Source organism: Stomoxys calcitrans, chromosome 5, assembly GCF_963082655.1.
Source record: "Stomoxys calcitrans chromosome 5, idStoCalc2.1, whole genome shotgun sequence".
Classification (NCBI taxonomy): Eukaryota; Metazoa; Arthropoda; class Insecta; order Diptera; family Muscidae; genus Stomoxys; species Stomoxys calcitrans.
The window spans coordinates 68,552,087-68,573,356 of record NC_081556.1 but is presented as its reverse complement, the minus strand read 5'-3'; the positions used below and the strand labels follow the sequence as shown (position 1 = coordinate 68,573,356).

General features: G+C 35.9%; 1 protein-coding gene across 6 annotated transcripts in view; it reads left to right on the top strand.

The window, feature by feature from the left end:
* Positions 1-1,452: 1,452 nt before the first annotated feature.
* Positions 1,453-21,270, top strand: part of LOC106080671 (uncharacterized) — a 176,469-nt gene continuing 156,651 nt past the window's right edge. For 3 of the 6 annotated variants that reach the window (XM_059370607.1, XM_059370606.1, XM_059370602.1), the window contains exons 1-2: positions 1,454-1,801; positions 2,903-3,242. The gene's annotated coding sequence lies outside the window, so the exon portion shown is untranslated. Of the gene's footprint in view, positions 1,837-2,902; positions 3,243-21,270 lie in introns of all 6 variants that reach the window. The other 3 variants (XM_059370605.1, XM_059370604.1, XM_059370603.1) reach the window with 3 other exon arrangements.

The following is a 21,270-nucleotide window of genomic DNA, read 5'->3' as shown; positions in this document are numbered from 1 at the left end:
CACACCTTTGTTTGTTGTCCGATTTCCAAATCCCTATAAAAAAGTTCGCTTGAGGTCTACAATATCTCCACTGGTTTCGGGGATATTCGACTTTTCAGGGTTTTTTTTTCAGGTCCATTTAATTTAACAATCACATTTTTGCTTTAATTTCACATATTGGTGATTTTGCTACTCCAAATTTGTTCGTTAAATTTTTAACATTTGCACCTTTTTTCTACAAATTCTCTAAAATTTCAGATTTTTCTTTGAAAGTTAAAAACTTGTTTTCGTTTTGTATGCATATTTAATAACTTTTCACTTTAAATTTATATTTTACAAAAGGAATATGGAATTTTAGTTTTAGGACTAATATAAACGTATATGTAAGAAATTTTAACTGGCAGATGAAGGCAACTAAAATGCTAACAACTAGGGGAGTTCCCACATTGTAAAAACTACCCTGTGGATTTAGATTCCGGCACTGTGCAGGTAGATAAAATCCGTTAAAATTACAAAAAATACCTGTTCATATTTTAAAGCTTTTGCAAAGAGCTCCCATTTTGGAGTATTCAATGAAAAAAAGTTCACCCTTTGGGGTGTTCATATATTGGTGTGTGCATATTTTCGCGAGTGCACTGTATTCTCGAAAAAAAAACATGAGCTTTTTATCACTCCAATTAACTATTTGCGAAGAGAAAATAATTTTAACATTGCTACTTTTAATTCGGTAGTGAAAGGGTTAAAAGTGGGCCTATCTGTCTAATTGAGTATACAAAATTTAATGTACAAACTCCCTTGGAAATTTTTTTTTCGTCAGCTGGTATATGCTTTGAAATACCTAAAAGTTTTAACATTTACAGTTAGAAAGACACTGTATAAGTCAGTTGCTAGTAATCTACATAGAGAATTTATCAAACCACATAATCGGCTAGTTCCACATGCAATCAGCCCATGCATAAATGAGAACTTTAAATTCCATTGAACATGCTTACATGCTGCAAGACGAGCTTTTGGTGGTCGTAATAAAACGAAGACGCTTATAGCACCAGCCGGAGAGAAGAACTATGGTGAGCTACAGTTTCTGGTATGTTAACCAAGAACAAATCCGAGGGCAAGAGACAATACAAGCTCTTGTATGGATTTCGCAGTCGTCATAAATCCTTAGCACGAGAAAAAGAAGGCAAGAGAAATATGACAGTGAGCGATAGTTTCTCAGCGTCTGAATTTATTGATTTCCTTATTCTCAGTGCAACTCAAAACTGATATATGTGTGTGTGCCATGTACTCACGCAATTTGAGCGGAAACTGGGCTCATATGTTGAAAATCCCCCCCAAAATGGAGAAGAGTCAGAGCTGAGCTCAGCATAACACAATATACGCTGCTGGGGTCGACTCAAATGTAATGAGCGTCAACACTGTTGCCAGAGGTAAAAACGGCTGGCTTAAACCTTTCCACCAAGTTTCACGAAGCATTCAGTTGGCTGCGAAGCGGCGAACAAAGCGGACGTCTACATTCGCATTCGGATTTAAAACGCCGTCGCATTGGAAATTCTAGGCTAAAACTAAAAAAATATTTGTTTTTCTTTTGTTGGCCAATACCACTCGCTACAGCTGCGAAAGAGATAACGGATAAAAGTAAAAGAAATTTCATAGCCTAAGATTTTCATTTGGAATTTTCGGCGTTCTCGGTCGCCGTGTGTGAGCGTGTGCGCGCTTAAACAAAAAGAGAAAAGGAAAAAATAAATTTCGAATTCCGCTAGAGTATCGGAACAAAAGTTAATCGTCGAACGAATCAAAAAAATAAGCGAAAAATTCAATAAAAGTGTGTTGATCAAATTAGACTCTGCGGAAATTGGTGTAATTTCTGTTGCATTTGTTTGTTTGCGTTTTCTAAGCTATTTCCGTTCGATTAGGTGGCTTGGAACAAAAAAGAAGAGAAAAGCGCATAAGTATGCTGGATGGAGGCAGGGGCAACAGTAGCACCCAAGGGTAGCCCCCCTCCACCCTCCCTTTTGGCTGACGTGATGTGATGGCTGATTTAATGAGTTGCTATTTTCCTTCTATTGATGTTGACGTTGTTGGATTTAGCCACTGGTTGGCTGTTGGTTGCTAAACGCGATCACGAAAGCCGCGATCTCAACAAATACCTACGACGTTTGCGTTTTTGTCTGTTTTGTTTTGTTACGACTGTGATCGCTCGTTATTGTTGTTGTTGTCGTTGTTTTGTAGATACCATTGATTTTGCAAAGATTGATGGCAGTAGTAATTTCTGCCATGGCTATGGCTTTTTTCTTTTGTTTCAGCGCAATTTTCGTATTGTTCGGTTTTCTCATCTACCAAACCTCGCGTAACGAACAAGTTTTTATTTTTCTGTTTTCTTTGTTTTGTTTATTTTTTCCTCCATTTTATTAAATGCACAACTCTATTTTGTCCACTCGCCTTAAGATTTACCGAGAAATTCAAATGCGACTTTTGCAAAGAAACAAAAAAAAAAACAATTTTTGTTTTTTTCTTGACGCAAACTACCAAAGACAAATTCCAATAATTTCGCACACATAGAAGTGTCTGGAGAGTGCAGTGCTACTAGTTGTCCACATACATTCAAAGGCTTCTTACTGTTGCTAAGGGGGATTCCTCCCATATATGTGCATATGCATATAGACATATCCTCTTGTTCGTGTAGAGGATTTACCTTTAGATCTGGGAAAACTGCTCCCCATGCAACGCATCAAGCTGAAACTGGCTAATCAATCTAAATAGATGTGTTTTTACACACATCTACACACGCACGCTCATTCTCGAATTCGCAAAAATACGAGGAAATTTCTTACCAACTCATGTGTCATGCATCGGCGAATCGGGCGGCGATCAAGGCAATAATGTAAATAATAGAAAATTATGTAAATTTGTTCGATCTTTGCAGTGTGAAATTGTGAAAAGAAATCAGAAAATTAAAACACAAAAAAAATTAAATTTGCCACAAAACAAAATAAAGTGCTAAAGTACGAAATTGTCAAAAAAAAAAAAACGAACGGCAACAAGAATATTTGCCTCTCAAACATACTCACCCACTCACTTTGCGTGAGTGAAATTGTTTTGTTCACATTTGGCTTTGTGTACTTGCAACAACGTTTTCCCTCATCTGTCTGTGCCTGTGTAGTTGGTGCGAACAAACAAAGAGTTACAAAGTCAAACGAGGAACGCGTTTGGCCAGTTCTCGCCAAAAATTCTTAGTCATCCCTGTGGCACAGAAAGGCACCAAGGTAAGCTATTCTTCTCTTGCAGTAGACAATAGAGTTATTTGTATTGTTGTTGGTAGTCGCTATATACGAATAAAAGGTCAGAACGATATAAAAAAGCACACACACAAACGCCAATACCACACAGTCCAACAGTCGGGGCTGCCAATGGAACATTGTGGAATGCAACGATGCGCGAACCACACACTCTTCACATTCCCATCATTATTCCAATAGCGAAGAGACAAATTGTGATGGGACTTAAGAATTCAATTAAATCTATGCTTTGTAATTAATACCTAGTTATCTAAAAAAAATAATTTGTAATATTCACATGCTATATGGATGTGTGATTTTAGCTCCTACCCAGAGATGGTTTGTCGGAAACTCCCACGTATAGGACATACATTTCCGATGCATAATACACACGTAAAAAACGCCATAAACCTAGCCAAAAACCGGGTTTTGACAATTGAAAAATAATTAGCAAATCGTACAATTAGTTTAAACTTTTCTGAATTTATGCATATGGCAACACTGGTACATAGGTTAGAACGTGCACCTAAATATGACAGAACACGTCTGACTTCCAATCCTGGCGAGAACATCAACAACCTTTATTTACTGTTATTCTCTCTCACTAATACATAATGGCGGCATTTGTGAATATCTTAACGTGGTCATACTGCTCCGGAAAGCAGAGCACTGTTTATAAATAGATTTGAAATGAAATTTTTTTATCAAATTTAAAAATTTATATAGGTGCTATAGCAACAATAACAAATTTGAAACAATGATGTGTTGTCGAAACTAAACAAGAAGCGGAGCAATTTCAAGGCTTATGACGTTTGCTACTTTTTTTTACAAATATATGACAGTCGAAAACCTATAAAACCGTCAAATTAATGCTTACACAAAATATTGGGTTGCCTAAAAAGTAATTGCGGATTTTTTAAAAGAAAGTAAATGCATTTTTAATAAAACTTAGAATGAACTTTAATCAAATATATAATTGCCATTTTGTTCGATAACCTTTTGCCTTCTTCCTGGCAAATTTAGTATTCCACGCTCATAGAACTTCTGGCCTTTATCTGCAAAAAACTGAACCAAGTGCGATTTTATAGCCTTATCATTGCCGAAAGTTTTACCATTTAAGGAGTTCTGCAAAGATCGATATAAATGGTAGTCTGATGGTGCAATGTCAGGGCTATATGGTGGATGCATCAAAAGTTCCCAACCAAGCTCACTCAGTTTTTGGCGAGTGTGTGCGGTCTAGCGTTGTCCTGGTGGAATATGACACCTTTACGATTGACCAATTCTGGTCGCTTCTCCTTGATGGCTGTATTCAATTTGTCCAATTGTTGACAGTAAACATCCGAATTAATCGTTTGGTTCCTTGGAAGCAGCTCAAAATATACCACACCCTTCCAATCCCACCAAACAGACAGCATAACCTTCTTTTGGTGGATATCAACCTTTGAAGTGGTTTGAGCTGGTTCACCATGCTTGGACCATGATCGTTTTCGACTAACGTTGTTGTAAACAATCCATGTTTCATCTCCAGTTATGATTCGTTTTAAAAACGGATCGAATTTATTGCGTTTAAGGTGCATATAGGTGCATAAGGTGCACAAGCGTTGATTCGGTTTGTTAAATGAATTTCTTTCGATACATGTGGTACCCAAATATCAAGCTTTTTCACCAGTCCAAGACTTTTTATGTGATAATGAACGGTTGATTTTGGTATATTCTCTCCTATCTCACGCTCAGTTACATGACGATCCAATTCGATTAATGATTAAAATTTGCTTAAAATTTGTCAACGCCGACTATATGAAAAATCAGCAATTACTTTTTGGGCAACCCAATAGATATTTTTGTATTGATTAAAACTCAAGCTCGAGACCTTAAATTTGGCGTTTGTTTCTCCAAACTATATTTATTTCATCCAATATTTCGTCCTTTCATTGAGGGACATCATCCGGGAAATAAGACGCTTACAATTCAAAACAAATTGCAGAGTTTTTCTCTAAGCAGATTGTCGCCTTGGTTCTCCTCTTTGCAAAGAACACAACGTATGATGTCCTTCAATGATAGGATGAAATAAATATATTTTGGAGCAACAAACCCCAAATTTAAGGCCTCGAGCTTGAGTTTTAATCAATACAATAAAATCGTCCTACCTACTCAGGCTGAAAAGTAAAAACAACAACAAAACAAACCAAAAGTATGTTTCTTGATTGTCAAAAATGTTGAACCTCAACACTAGTTAACATTAACTATAATATAAGGAGTATGGAATTTCACATAGCGCTGAAGAATTACATATTTGTTATCAGGGATGCCAACTTAGTACTTTTCGCACTATATTTGGTTCTTTTTAAGTCATGTAAAACCCGAGAAGGCACCACCTAAAGTCAGACGAAAAAAGACAATAAGTGGACTTTCGGACCTTACAAATATATATTTCGGATGATCGTAAAACGATTTAACGATGTCCATGTTTCATCTGTCGGTCCCTCCGTCTGTCGTAATCAAGACATCCTTCAAAAATTAACATAATGAGCTGATAATGAGCGTCCTGACATCCGACCCGAATATGATTCAGATACGACTATATTTAGATATAGCTGCCATACAGACCGATGTACCGATTAAGGGTCTTTTCTACTTTTTGTTTTCTTTAGTATTTTTATAGTTTTTTTTACTTATTTTTAATGTTTTTTTTAGTTTTTTTCCTTCTTTGATTTGTTTCATTTTCTTTTGAATTTTATATTTTTTATTTATTATTATTATTTTTTTACTTTTTGTTTTCTTTATTTTTTTATAGTTTTTTTTTTAACTTATTTTTTAGTCTATTTTTAGGTTTTTCTTTTTTTTTTGTTATTTTTCCTTTTTTATTTGTTTCATTTTCTTTTGAATTTTATATTTTTTATTTATTATTATTATTCGTTTTTCCTTTTTGTTTTCTTTATTTTTTTTATTGTTATTTTTTAGTTTATTTTTAGTTTTTTTTTCTTTTTTTGTTATTTTTCCTTTTTGTTATTTTTTTAATTTTCTTTTGAATTTTATATATTTTATTTATTATTATTTTTTCTTTTATATCGAAATCACGATTTTTCTGTCGCTTTTTGTCACGGGGATCATTATACTAGCCTATTTTATTTTACGTATAAAGTTTTATAAATTTCCTAAAAAATATTCCAATTAGAAACATACGATACTTTTTTCATATCGGGGCCTTTTTTGCCGAGTCTTCGAAGGGGGTTTTCATTCCAGGCGTTCCGAAGAGCCAATAAAATCGACATCTGTGCAGTCCGAGCAAAAACATTCGATTGTGACGTTCCTCTATTGTGCGTCTATTTGTGCACTGTTGGTGATTTTCTTGATTTTTTCACTCATGCCATGGGGAATCCAAATTCTAATTCCTAATCACAAGTGATTTCCTGTTCAAATAAATAACAATTTTTAAATTTTCCAAAATTCGAATGTAATGCTATTTTTAATCTTTTTTATGCAAAATTGTAACGCTTTTTGCAAGTAAAATGTTGATATTACTACTCGTTATGAGTTCAAAGTTTTAGTTCACTTTTAACTTCCCATAAGTTAATTATGAACTTAAATCCATTGAAAATGAAAAGGCTAAATTTTTGCAATAAGGAACAAAATGCTTTTCCGAACTCTTCAGTGGCTCAAATTGGATATTGGAGGACACATATTTATTACACAATACATTTAGTTCCGACAGTCTCTTAACCCCAGTCTCTCTTAAACATTGCAATACATAATTGCAATTATTAAACTTTATTTCTTTAAGTTTATTTACCTGTAAGGCCAAAGATCTTTTTCATAATTTATTTATTTTTTCTTTCGATTCGCAGCCTAGAGTTGAATCAAGAAACCTCTATTCACATCCACATCATTATTGCTTCAATCAATCACAAGTTTTCCAAAGCAACCCTAACCCTTTTTTATCAAAGATGGCCAGAATATGCATTTAAACATCGATGGAGCATAGTTTGCAAGATATAGGTAATGTGGTTTCGACACTAGGGTGGGTCAATTTGGGCAATCAATCAAAAAAACCCACCGTGCGGTTAGAATAATTTAAATCTGCGACGAATTCTAAAAAAATTCGTTCATATTTGTTTCCTCTCTGTGGATCACTCACTCAAAAAATGAAGGGCCCTAGAAATGTGCTAATTTAATTAAAACTTCATTTTGATTAAATTAATTTAAATAACCATAAGGCATTTCAATTTGATTTCATTTCTCATCAGTCATGTTCAGTGAGTATATTGATGTCATTTGTTTACTGTTATAGAATAAATAAAATGTCACTGCTTTTTATTTAATAATAATAAAAGTTCATCAGCTTTGCCTCAACAGGTGCTTAAACAATTCATCATCCCGAATAGGGAAGCATTATTTTCTCCAAACAATGTCTGTTTTCAAAAAAAAAAAAAAAATGTGGACAGGAAACGTGTTAAAGTGAATAAAAATATTTATATTTAATAGAACGGTCTTTTAAATGAAACAAAAACATTTGATGTTGTCAAACCTATATACTCACCATTGATATATTCAATAGATATGTTTTAAGAGAAAGTTTTTATTTCGTATACTCTAAACTATTGGTGTGGCCATGGACATTTTTGCATTTATGCAACGCCATTCGATTAGCCACGTTCGTTTGTCTGTCTTTCTGTTCATTCATATGCGCCTCATTAAAAAAAAGCAAAATTTATTCTCCATGTTCTTTAATAAACTAAGAACTAAAGCTATTTATTTTGAAGAAAATCGGTTCAGATTTATATAGTATATCTCCCATATACTTATGTATGTATGCTTTGGTGTAAGATCGTCAGCCTTTTGGAGCTTGTAATGTTTTACCTTAGGCTCGTTTTTCAATATATGTTGCATTCTTTCATCGTATATTATCAGTTCTTAAGCCATTTCATTGCCACTACGGCGCACACTACGGTTCAGGATCGTTTTTTACTGGCCAAAAATTTGCAATTTTTGACCCGAAAGAGATTTTTTAATTATTTTTTTTTTTGTATTTGACAGATAACACCTGAAGCTTTCTGTTTCAAAATCACTTTAGTAGTTATTGAGATATTTGAGGTCAAAGGTGAACTTTTGGTTTTTTTTTTTGAAAAAGGCTTTTAAAAGTTTTTTTATCCTTTTTTCACAGTCTATACTTACTAAAAGAAATAATCAAAAATAATATTGAACACCAAGAAGAAGAGAAAATAGAGAATGAAATGTTTCAAATTGCATGTGTATCAGTGAGCTTAAAAAATAATAAGACCTTTAAAATATGTGCTATCTATTCACCTCCAAGGCATAACATTAAAAGCGAACACTACATTGAAGTTTTAAAAGGTTTTCAAAATCACTTTATATTAGGAGGAGATTTCAATGCTAAAAACAAACTCTGGGGTTCTAGATTAACTACACCCAAAGGACACCAACTTCACAAAGCATGCAGAGCTCTAAAATGTGAGATATATTCAGGAAACGAGCCTACGTATTGGCCATCGAATGAGCAACGTATTCCAGATTTAATTGATTTTTTTGTTACTAAAAATATACCTAAAAACTTTATTTACATTGAGAACACAGCTGCATTATCATCATCGGATCATTCTGCAGTGATAATGACCGTCAGTGATAATTTTATCGAAAAAGAAACTCCAAGTTTTCTCTCGAATAATCGTACTAACTGGCAATTTTTCAAATATATATTGTCTGAGAAAATTGAACTAAAGATTCCCCTTAGAACCAAAGATCAAATTGATGAAGAGTTGACAAGCTTCATCAACGCAATACAAACGTCTGCATGGGAAAGTACTCCTACTACAAGTCATACCAACACTACTGGCACATATCCGAAGGAAATTAGAGACCTTTTATCGAAGAAAAGAAAAGCTAGGAAGAAATGGCAAAGAGAAAGAACAATCGAAAATAAAAGAACATTGAACAGGCTTGTTAATGAACTCAAACGCATCACACAGGAGTCAAAAAATAAGGCTATGTCTAGATACTTAGGAAACCTAACAGCAACCAAAGAAACCAACTACAATCTATGGAAGGCCACGCGGCAATTAAATCAAGCTTCCCCAACCATTCCACCACTTAAAAATGTAGATGGATCATGGGTAAAAAAAGCCGAAGAAAAAGTAGATTTGTTTGCAAATTATTTTAGCAACATATTTAAACCACTTGAATGTAGGTCTGACAATGAAGAAACTTATAAATTAGAAAAATGTGACAACCAAGTCATTAAACCAGCTACAATTAAAGAGCTAGAAAATCTCATCGCCAAAGATCTGAGCGCTAAGAAATCTCCAGGTTATGACTTAATAACAACCAAAATACTTAAAAAGCTTCCACATATAGCTGTTAAAAAGCTTTTATTTATAATAAATGCATGTTTTCGTCTGCGACATGTTCCATTAGAATGGAAAGTTGCAGAAGTTATCGTAATCAAGAAATCTGGAAAACCTGATCATGAAATAACATCATACCGTCCGATATCGCTACTACCGGTTATGTCAAAGATATTTGAAAAGTTGCTATTAAAAAGATTGCGTCCCTTATTAACAAGTAGGCTTCTCATACCTGACCATCAGTTTGGATTCCGAAATAATCATTCAACTATACAACAAGTTCACCGAATAGTTGATATAGCCGAAAGAGCCATTGAAAATAAACTCGTCTGCTCTGCCGTGTTTTTAGACGTGGGACAAGCATTTGACAAAGTTTGGCACCAAGGGCTCTTAACCAAACTTCATAACGATCTCCCAACGGAATTTTATGAAATCTTGGAATCATACTTAACCAACAGACACTTTCGAGTAAAAATAGAAAATAATTATTCAAAACTGAAACCAATAAAGGCTGGAGTACCTCAGGGGAGTGTCCTAGGCCCTGTTTTATACCTTCTTTACACCAGAGATATACCAAACCCGCCTGATGCAACAATTGCAACATTTGCCGATGACACTGCAATTCTTACGACTGCCAATAGTGAAATTGAAGCTACAAATAAACTTCAAGCAGCTCTGTCGGACATTTTACTTTGGATAAACAAATGGAGGATGAATCTAAATGAAAACAAGTCAATCCACATACTTTTCACAAACAAAGAACTTCGTTATTTACCGTTATATCTAAATGGTAAAGTAATACCATTCGCAAACACAGCAAAATATTTGGGAATGACCCTAGACACTAAAATTAAATGGAAAGAGCACGTGAAGAAAAAAAATAAGGAAATAAAAATAAAATTCTCAGAGCTGTACTGGATGCTAGTGGACAATAGAATATCGATTCAAAACAAACTTCTTTTGTATAATCAAATGATTAAACCAATATGGACCTACGGAATACAACTTTGGGGTTGCGCTGCCAAGAATGAAGTAGAAAAGATTCAAAAAACCCAAAATTTAATCCTTCGTACCATTGCTAATGCACCTTGGTACATACGAAACACCGATCTGCACAGAGACTTGGGAGTGAGGTCAATATCAGAGGAAATATCCATTCACGCCCTGAAACATGCGAACAAGTTACATAGTCACGTTAACTCTGACTTAAATAATATTGTTCGAAACTATCCAGCCACCAGAAGACTTCAAAGAACTATACCAATGGATCTAGTCCCTTAAGAGGCCCTAAATCCCAAGAACTAGGATGTAGTTACTGAACTATTTCCACAAAATGAATTCGAACTAGGCTAAATTCTCTAGTTTGTATTATTTATCTATACGCTATCTTAAAATTACTAGATGAGTGTAACTCAGTTGTAATGAAAATAAATAAAAAAAAAAAAAAAAAAAAAAAATAACTTAAAAAAAAAATATTTTTTTAATGTTTCCTTAATTTTTTGGATTTTTTTTTTCAAATAGTTTATTTACCATCGTATGACCGTCATTTAATAAGTGTAGATATGAAAAAAGCAAAACACAAACCTTCACATGTGTTGTGTCAAAACAAAAAATATATAAAGTTCAACTTTTACCCTAGGAAGTTCTATTCCACTTAAGTTCAAATTTTAGTTTGCGAGAAATCGTTATTTCATTTTGCATAAAAATTCAAAAATTTATATATTTCTAAAATACCATAAAATGCTTGTTTTCAAAAGCACATCACGCCCATTATATATATTTTAATCTATGTTTGCTCTTGACTGACATTAACATTTTTGATGTCGGTGAAGACAAAATGTTTGATTTTTGCCAGTGAAATTGAATCCTGAATTCCGGTTCGGCGTGACTTTTGGCAGCGCTACTAGTTTCATTATCACGATTTATGATGTTATACACAAACATGTTGTTCACTTTCGGTGTTCGAGATCGCAAACAGACGAATACGAGCCTTAATTTGCCGAACCATTTCGGGTGTTTTTGCAGTGGTTTACGGACCACCACCCTTCTGTGTTTGTCTACGCTACCAGTATCATTATAACGATTTATGGTGCAATATAGAACCTTTTGAACTCCATCCCGAATAGCCTTGTTTTTAAATAAACTCTGAAGCAAATGTTTTGGTGGCTTGGAAACAATATAAGTAGTTGCCAATCAAACAAATATAAAGCTGTCAATTCTAGTTTGATAGATATACCAGTGTAAACTTGGCAATACGCCGTTTTACCAACCCATTGAACAGTGTTTTGACCTTGTGCTTAGTAAATCGGGATTAGAATTCGGCATACAAAATTAGCGAGAAAATCCGCTTATTGGTCAAATAAAACACGCTTAACATTATGATTCATGAAAACAAAGGAAACCCCTTTTTAAGAAGTTGTGTAAAGTGTGCTGTTGCAAAATGCATCAACAGTATTTTGATAATAATTGCGAGCCATTGAAGCGATTCTTCAAAATAAAGACGCTAGTTTTATTTCAAATCGCTATATAATAGAGGATACAACATTCCCATACGAATTGCGATCGCTGGCTGATTCTCTTTTTACTTCATAGACGACACTTGATATTAAATTTGTCAAAAAATCCAACTGCAGAACTTGGCCTTTAAAATTTAAACATTTAAAGAAGATCCTATTTGTCTAGCATTTCTGTGTCTTTAATTAAGGTATAATGTTGTGTTTTAATCAATTCCCTAACCTTAGCGGTATTTTGTCCTTCATTGGAAGATTTTTGTCTTTAATAATAAGACAAGCTTAAAGACACATTAAACTACCATTGCAGATAAAAAAGTAAGAGCGTGCTAAGTTCGGCTGGGCCGAATCTTATATACCCTCCACCATGGATCGCGTTTGTCGAGTTCTATGCGCCGTATCTCTTTTTAGGCAAACAAAAAATATTGAATAAGAACTGTTGTGCAATTGGAGCTATATCAAGTTATGGTCTGATACTGACCATAAATGAATTCTGAACATTGTAGAAGTCATTGTGTAATATTTCAGTTCAATCGGATAAGAATTGCGACTTGTAGGGGCTCAAGAAGCAAAATCGGGAGATCGGTTTATATGGGAGCTATATCAAAACATGGACCGATTTGGACCATTTACAATCTCAACCGACCTACACTAATAAAAAGTATTTGTACAAAATTTCAAGCGGCAAGCTTTACTCCTGCGAAAGTTAGCTTACTTTTGACAGACAGACGGACTTGGCTAGATCGACTTATAATGACATGACGATCAAGAATATATATACTTTATGGGGTCTCAGACGCATATTTCGAGGTGTTAAAAACTGAATGACGAAATTAATATACCCCATCCTATGGCGGAGGGTATAAAAAATCATTGAATTCAATTAAAAAATCTTTTACCAAAAGAATTGTTTCCTTAGAAATGCAAAAGTTGGCATCTTTAATTTATGTATGCCATCTTTGTCGAATCATTAAAGTCGCGGAAATACATTTGTGAGCTGTGTGATGGTGAAAGCATGCCTTCCGAGTATGACACGCTGGGTCTAATACGTACCTTTCTGCCGACTAAAGCTAATGCTAATTTGAAATATTGTGTTGTATTCACACATCTGTTGAAATTTTGTATGCAAGTCGTTAAGTTAAAATTTGCACCGATTGTTTCGTTCCACCTTACTGTGAGCTAGAGCACACGAAATGAATTTTCTTATCTGCCAAGATCAGCCATCAACAATGTTGTCGTATTCTTGCAGATTAAATATGTGTTTTCATTTAGATAAAGCCCATGTTCTGGCTGATATCGTCAAACCATATCTTTGGAAATCTTCTGTTGTTGCCGCTGCAGTCGCTCACCAGTCGCTAAAAATACGTCATGACATGAGATCTCCATAGAAATAGCGAGAAATGTAACGATCAATTTTATTGGCTGAGTTACCAGCACGATTACTTCCGCACTATCCGTTCAATTATTTACTTGGTGTTTGCTCTCAATAACAATTTCTTCCCACCACATTGGTGTGTTGGCTTACAGCGACCCTCGAAATAATGACTGTCATGTGGATAAAACTGAAATGCTTGATAAACTTAGATTTAGGTCATGAGGTCTGAGGAATGCAACGGCATTTTTTGAACTCATCATCGTTTGCGGCAGATTAGAGGTTTTTTTTGGAAACGGTATGATGACGCAGATTTTTCTTTCCACGGGCCACGGGCTGGCGTTTGTGTGTATTTGTAAGTGTTTTACATCGTTGATCTACATGTGTATGTCCTACCAACAGTTATTTTTTATTTATACAATTATTTTGGTTTTTTTTTATTTACTCTTAAGAATGCCGCTGTTACCAATGTTTCTGTATTACATGTTCTTTGTGCTGTACCATCATCAACTACCTAAAGATCACATTGGATAGTCTTTAAATGTTTAAATTTCTTTCTCGTTATTTTTTTATTATCTATACATTTCACTTATTACAAATAACGTAAGCCTTAGCACCCATTAGGCTTTTGTGTACACATTAATCTTTCATCAATCCCATGTAATCTAAACCCAGAGAAAATTCTAAGTAAAAAAACAGAAAATTACACATCAGTAATTTTTGCTAAACAGCCACCATCTAGGTCAGATATTTGCAAAATTCAAAATCGTAGATGAGATTTACATATAGATCCCATATTTATATATCAACCGATATAATCTGCCTGCCAAAATCGGGTATACCTCCCATATATATCTTTCATGCGATACACGCTGTTTGATTTGGTTCGATTTTTGCTAAATTTTTATGAAGTGCTGGAGTTTTGTAGTTTATATGACGTCTCACTCCATGCGTAAAATTTTATCGGTTCAGATTTAGATAAAGCCTTAACTTTTCCGTTACGTTCTGTATACACGCATAGGTCTAAATTGTTTGGAAACACAGTGGCAGGAGTTAGGCTCCGCTGGGTCCCGGGTCATGGTATCAAGGGGTGGTGGGTAATGAAGCGGTCGACGAGCTGATCAGGAATTTATCGCTGATTCGCGCGGATTGTGCTACAGAATGTGCGAGCTTCTTGGTAGAGTGGGGGCCTTCTACGATGAACACACGAACAAGGCGGAGGCTAGTGCTGTGCGTTGTAGAGTGGCAAGGGCGCTATGATCGAGTATTTTTCGGAACAGCATGTTGCTTTTCCTGAGGCAGACTTCCGCAGGATGTTCGATGACGAGGAGGACGGAGCAGGTGATCGAGTACCTCACGTTTATTGCCTGGACTGGACCATAGTCTTCCCGGTTAGAATTTCTTCCCAGTCCCCATGGTTCTCTACTTTTGTGCTTCCTTTTTTCATATACCTTCATTTTAGGCCAACACATTGTCCCTAAAGCCTCCGAGTAAAGCGGCTAGTACTAGTCACTCTCCAACCTAGCCTAAAATAGACCGCTACACCCTTTATTGACCTCAGAAGCTATAAATTAAGCCCACATATAAAAAGTCTATAATAGACGTTTTATTCAATAAGTTGATAGGTTTGCAAAAAACAAATCTGATCAGAATCGTAAAATAAATACCCGATATAAGGCATACCCGACGGTGTAGGGAATAAGTTAGTCAGATCCGCCCGACTTTTGTTTTTCCATACTTGTTTTTCGGTGAACTATAACGAGAACGTGAAGATAGATCGATAACTCGAAGGGACACGCAATAAAAAGTGTGGTAAAAAAGAGCATCTTGGTTCAAAAATTGGTTATATTTATGCCAAAACGTGTGTAACAGTCTTAGAAACCCAAAAACCATTGAAGTGATAAAAAGTTTTCTGCAACTTTGCTTTCGATGAAAACCTTTCTAAACGTACCTCAACTCTTGTCCAAAACATTTTTTTTAATAAATTTCTATGAATTATTTATTTGTTATTGATTTTCATAACTCTAATGTAGTGAAACAAAACAGCATAATTAAATTTAGTAAAATAGGAAATTCCCTAGTAATTTGCAATTTAATTGGTGTATTAATCCCTGAATAAGAAGGGAAAAGAAAGAAAGTATTTTTTTTTTGTCAACAAAATTCTTTGCTCATAACACATCCTGCCCTTAACATATTCATTAATGCATCAAGCTTCCCGGCCGGGACCACAATAAAAATATGCCCCAAATTACCGAAAAATTGACTAAATCATAGACAAATTGGCCATGATTTAGTATATTGCTGCCATATAGACCGATCTACCGGGTAAGGATCTATAGCTCATAAAAGCTGCATTTATTATCCGATTTCGCTGAAATTTCAAATAGTGAGCTGTTTTTAGCCTCCCGACATCCGACCCAAATAAGCTTCAGATCGTTCGATATTTAGATAAAGCTGCCATATAAACCGATCTGCCCACATAGTGTCTAAATCCTGTAAAAGACGCATTATCAGATTTCGCTGGAATTTGACACGGAGACTTTGATGAACCCTTCCGTCATCCGACTCAAACATGATTCAGATCGGACTATATTTAGATATACATAGCTGTCATATAGACCGATCTACCGGTTAAGAGTCTGAAGTTCATAAAAGCTGCATTTATTATCAGATTTAGCTGAAATTTAAAAAATCCCGACATCCGACCCAAGTATGATTTATATCGGACTATACTTAGGTAAAGCTGCCACATAGACCGGTCTTCCAATTTAGGGTCTTAATCAAATAAATAGCGGATTTATTGCCTGATTTCGCTGAAACTGTGACTTGTGTAAGAGTTCTCGGGACCTGAATCAAATATGATCCAGACCAGCTCTTATTACAATGTAACTATGGACATGGAAGTGGAGTCAGGATGATTATTATATCCTAAGGATGATTTATATATCCTTGGTGGTGAGTATTCCAAAGAATTTAACACGTTTTTTTAGTTTTTTTTTTAACATTTCAAAATTGGTGTTACTAATAAGCTAGTAATTTTTAATATTTAGATAATTGTCCCTTCTATCTTCCGGAAATTCAACAATATAAAGTGTACGTGAATTAAATGAGATTTTATTTACAATTCACCATTCATGAATTCACCATTTTGAAATCAACAGTTTTACGAATAATTTGATTTAGCCTTTCATTGATGTATGTATACTTTTTTATACCCTCCATCATAGGATGGGGGTATACATATTTCGTCATTCTGTTTGTAACTACTTGAAATATTCGTCTGAGACCATTGATCGTCGTGACATTTTATGTCGATCTAGCCGTCCGTCCGTCTGTCGAAAGCACGCTAACTTTCGAAGGAGTAAAGTTAGCCGCTTGAAATTTTGTACAAATACTTCTTATTAGTGTAGGTCGGTTGGGATTGTAAATGGGCCATATCGGTCCATGTTTTGATATAGCTGGCATATAACCCGATCTTGGTTCTTGACTTCTTGAGCCTCTAGAGGGCGCATTTCTTATCTGAATTCGCACGAAGTATTTTGTTATGATATCCAACAACTGTGCAAGTATGGTTTAAAACGGTCCATAATCTTATATAGCTGTCATATGAACCGATCTGACTTCTTGAGCTTCTAGAGGACGCAATTCCAAATCAAATCGGTTCATAACCTGATATAGCTGCCATATAAACCGATCTGGGATCTTGACTTCTGGAGCCTCTAAAGGTCGCAATTATTATCCGATTTGCCGATTTGAAATTTTGTACGACGGATCCTCTCATGACCATCAACATACGTGTTTATTATAGTCTGAATCGGTCTATATCCTAATATAGCTCCCATATAAATCGATCTCTCTATTTTACTTCTTGAGCCCCCAAAGGGCGCAATTCTCATTCGAATTAGCTGACATTTTACACAGGTCTCCAACATATAATTTAATTGTGGTCCGAACCAGACCATATCTTGATATCGTTCTAATATCAGAGCAAATCTTTTTTTATCTTTTTTTATGCCTAAGAAAAAATGCCGGGAAAAGAACTCGACAAATGCAATCCTGACGAGAAGCCCGCGTTAATAATCCTGCCACGTAGCATACAGTCCGTCCACGATGAGAAACTTGAGTGGACCTCCGCGTTGTTCAGGCGGGGCTATCGACCCAATCTCTAAGTTTTAAAATGCTCCCTCTATATCCAGGAAGACTGCCTTCGTGTACACCGCCGACCTGGCTATGAGGTATGCATGTTGTGCCCCACTGAAGTTCTCCGGCGTCAGTCTATCAGACACCTTCAAGTCTTTATTGTTAATAATATTGATAAATGTTATGCTTTTTTGTTTGTAATTGCCTCTTTACGTTTGCGCTACATTTATTCCACACTAGCCGAATAATATCTTTTTAGGGTGGGGACACTTCGTCCTGAATGTGGATATCGAATTCGTGCCGCTGTAGCTTATGTAGGCCTATGACGCAGAACACCTGCGTTCGAATCCTGGCGAGATTATCGGATAAAATTGAAAGCGGTGGTTATCCCCTTTTAATGCTGGCGACATTTGCGAGGTACCATGCCATGCATGGTCATGTAAAAAATTGTCCCCAAATAGATGTCGCACTGCGAAAAGCCGTTCGGATTCGGCTATAAAAAAGTCCCTTATCATTGAGTTTAAACTTGAATCGAAAAGCACTCATTGATGCGTGAGAATTTTGCCCCTGCTCGTTCTACATTTAAGTTACATTTACAAGAGCATAACAGGCCTTAGACGAACTCAAAATTGTTTTGACATTTGCAGTTCCGTCAGGTGTGCTTGTGCGGCCACCATAGACCGATCGCCTTGGGAAATATGATTTATGCAAATTTTCTAATCTGATCGTACCCTAATGAGTTTCAATATCAACAAAAAAATGTAATATTGGGTAAGGTTAAGTTAAGTTAGATTAGATTGGCAGTCTATTTTCTAAACCGACTAACTCACTTAGACAATTTGAGTCCTTTGTGATAACATAGTAGCGATAGACCAGGGCTCTGATGGGAATCGAAGCCACTATCCCCGCACTTGCAATCTGATCACACTACCAACTCAGCAACCAAGACGACCAAAAATTAAACATTGCGTCCGTAAGGAAAACACTGCATTTCCATTAAGTTCTGAAATGTGTGTGCGTTGTGTGTGTTTTTTTTAATTTCCATTGAATATCCGCTGTGTATTCGCCATGTGACTGACGGTCGCTGACCATTGTTAGTTATAAAGATTTTCGCTGATCTATCATTTGACAACTCAAAACATCGTAAATTTGAAACTTTGCACAGAACTTTCTAATTTTTTTTTTTGCAAATGTGCGAGTTGAATTAAATCCGTCCCCCCGCACTCCCATTGTGGTTTTGGCGTTTTTTGTCTTTCATGTCAGATCATATCACCGCTTGGTTGATTAGTTGGTTTATTATTGTGTCTCTAATGACGAAAAATGCTTGGGATGATCTCCACTTATTCGGATCGCTTAATGGGACTTGAACATTGTTTGCAGATTGGATTGATTCGAATACCGTTAGAATACAAATAGTTTTAAATATCACAATACAGCAATGTGTGATTTGGGCGCAAGCGCTTTTCGCATACAAAATTTGTCAAATGTCTTAAGCGATCACCGCATCGAGTGATTCATCTGTGGCAGAATTACTGGCTGGCTAGTGTCAATTGGGCCCTGCTGATGGAATTTCCTGCTAAAAATGCTCATCACAACAGAATCATGAATGCGATAATTTTCTGCGCTTGTTTTTGTTTACGTTTTTTTTTTGCTGTTGAAAATTTTAAGGTCGGCCGTTACATTACCTAAATTCTGTTTTACGTAATAAATTCGTTTTCGATCTGACACAACGTACTGTGTTTGACACACTTTCTGCAAAGTTTTGCTCATGACGGTCTTGCAGTGGCTCATGAGCATGGTGGTTGGCGAACTGTAATCAAGAACAAGTGCATTCCACCTCGAGCAAAAATATCAGACGCAATCATTTCTGAAAAGTTCTTGGAACTTCATGGCGATAATTGCGAATGGCACTGTCTTCTTTGCGTGCTTTATCGAGCGCTTCAGTTAATCGAAATTATGTCGCAGTGTTTGCAATTGAAATCATTTCAACACTGGAGGTAGATTTGAGCATGCCCATTATCTTAAAGCAGGCAAAAGTTTCATTCTTTAGTGAGCAATTTTACCTGTAAAAGCAATTGGCTTAAAAATATATTATTCTCGCCACATCTGGAATAATTGAACGTTCCCTATTTATATGAACGAATGGAATTCAGTTCAGTTGAATGTTGTGAAACAAAAAACTATTTTCCACACCAAGTTATAATTTAAAAAAAATACGATATGTTATAAATCACCCACAGCCCTTGGTGTAGTTAGAACTTTTCCCTACAACCAAACCAGATAGATTAAAGACACTATTTTGTTTTGCCTTATTATGAAAATGCTGAAATTCGTATACCTAAGTTCTAGCAATTAATTATGGAACCTTGGTGGTCGGTATTATCGCATTGATCGATTGGCAAGAAGACATTTATTGGTCTTCTTATCTAGTGTTTGAATTTGAAATTTTGAATAAAGGGAGGAGGGAGGAAGAGGGAGTAGTAATTATTGGCATTTGCCTTGAATTTCTGGATGCCGTGGTCGGCGGGAAAGATATTTGCCGGAAGTCGATTCCACAAACGAACATTTCGGGCAAAAAGGAATTATCTCCGTGGAGCATTGTTCGGTCACAAACAGGTGTGAATTCCTGGAGAGTCTCGTATTTCTGACGAACATCCTTACGTCAGGAATTAGAAGGCGGATATCAGTGGAGCACACACCATGAAAGTCACGAAAGAACAGTACCACGCAACTCACGTTGCGAAGGTGTTCAAGTGCAACAATAGATTTGGCTACCCACTGTCCCTTTCAATAATATCGCCCTCTTCTGGACACGGTCGAGTAGCTCCAAGGATGTTTTCCGAGCACCTGCCCATGCATGCCAGTTGTATTCTATCTTCGGCCCGATGTAGGCATTATAGATATTAAGAAGATCAGATGAAGTGGAGTATTTCTTGCACCGCTTAAGAAAGCCCAAGCACTTAGATGCTCCTTTCGATACTTCGATACGCCGTTGGGCCATCACACATACCCAGAACATCAAGAGCGTTTGATTGCCCAATATCCATACCTTCGATAGTTATTGGCGATTATAAAGAGTTGGCGAATAGTTTGTGAGACAACAAATAGCACTGCGTCTTGCATCAAAATCGACTCTGTTCATTCGACCCCACTCAGAAATGGTTAGCAAGTCCTGACGGAGTGTATCATCCATAATCCGTCTACTGTCTCCAATCTCATAGAGACTCTATGACCGAATGAATAACAAAGATTACTCTCAAATCTTCGAATGCAATTAAATCTTGAGTAGATTGGATTCAAAGTCTGACTCAGTAGATCGTCAATGAAAGTAAGAAAAGGAGAGGGAGAAAAGACGTAGCCTCGTGCGGTTAATTTGTATTCATTAGAAGAGAACCCATTTACAACAACTCGAATAGTACGATTATCTAGAAAGCACGATATAAATCGGGCGAAGTAACTACCGAAATCTATCAAATGCCTTGGACTCTCACCAAACTGGTGTATAAATCGACTCCATCGTTCCGTTCTGCGGTTAATTTGTATTCATTAGAAGAGAACCCATCTACAACAACTCGAATAGTACGATTATCTAGAAAGCACGATATAAATCGGGCGAAGTCACTACCGAAATCTAT